The sequence below is a fragment of the Sinocyclocheilus rhinocerous genome, unplaced genomic scaffold (assembly GCF_001515625.1).
Source record: "Sinocyclocheilus rhinocerous isolate Xijiao unplaced genomic scaffold, SAMN03320098_v1.1 scaffold72, whole genome shotgun sequence".
NCBI lineage: Eukaryota > Metazoa > Chordata > Actinopteri > Cypriniformes > Cyprinidae > Sinocyclocheilus > Sinocyclocheilus rhinocerous.
Window position 1 is genome coordinate 3,554,477 of NW_015628351.1, and position 547 is coordinate 3,555,023.

General features: G+C 34.7%; 1 protein-coding gene across 1 annotated transcript in view; it reads right to left on the reverse strand.

The window, feature by feature from the left end:
- Window positions 1-547, reverse strand: part of LOC107737588 (collagen alpha-1(XX) chain-like) — a 32,524-nt gene that overhangs the window by 26,682 nt on the left and 5,295 nt on the right. The window lies entirely within an intron of this gene.

A 547-nucleotide genomic window follows, 5' to 3' on the forward strand; every position in this document is an offset into this window, starting at 1 on the left:
GCCTTTAATTGCCTACATAGCCTAATAAACTACCGTAAGGTACCACAGCGCACCGGCAAATATAATAATTATGAATGTGTTAGGGAAAAACAGCAAGTACACTGCATTAACGTTTTAATAATTTATTGTTACACTAGTGCTTTCTGTTTTCGGTTTAAGAGATGAAGTCGACACTGAAACTGACTCGTCATCTCCGCAGTATGCGCCTGTAGGTTTATGCGTGTTTCATACGGATTACATAATCTGAGAATATTTGTTTTCTATTTGAACTTTTTTAATTTAAAAGTTTCACTCTCTATAGATATATTTTTCATGTCTGTAATATGCGAGAACAGCTATATAAGGATATAATCAAAAATTTGGAGTTGGGATAACCTTCAAACCAAAGCCGATACCTTTTTAAAAGCTCATTATTATCGTCAAATGTTTCTAAAATGTTTCTATTCCGAGGCAGATTGCTGGCAACAGCCATTTTAGGATAGTTTAGATTTGGTCTTAGTGACTTAGGAGTCCTCTTCACTACTCCTAATGTTTCACAGATTTAGGA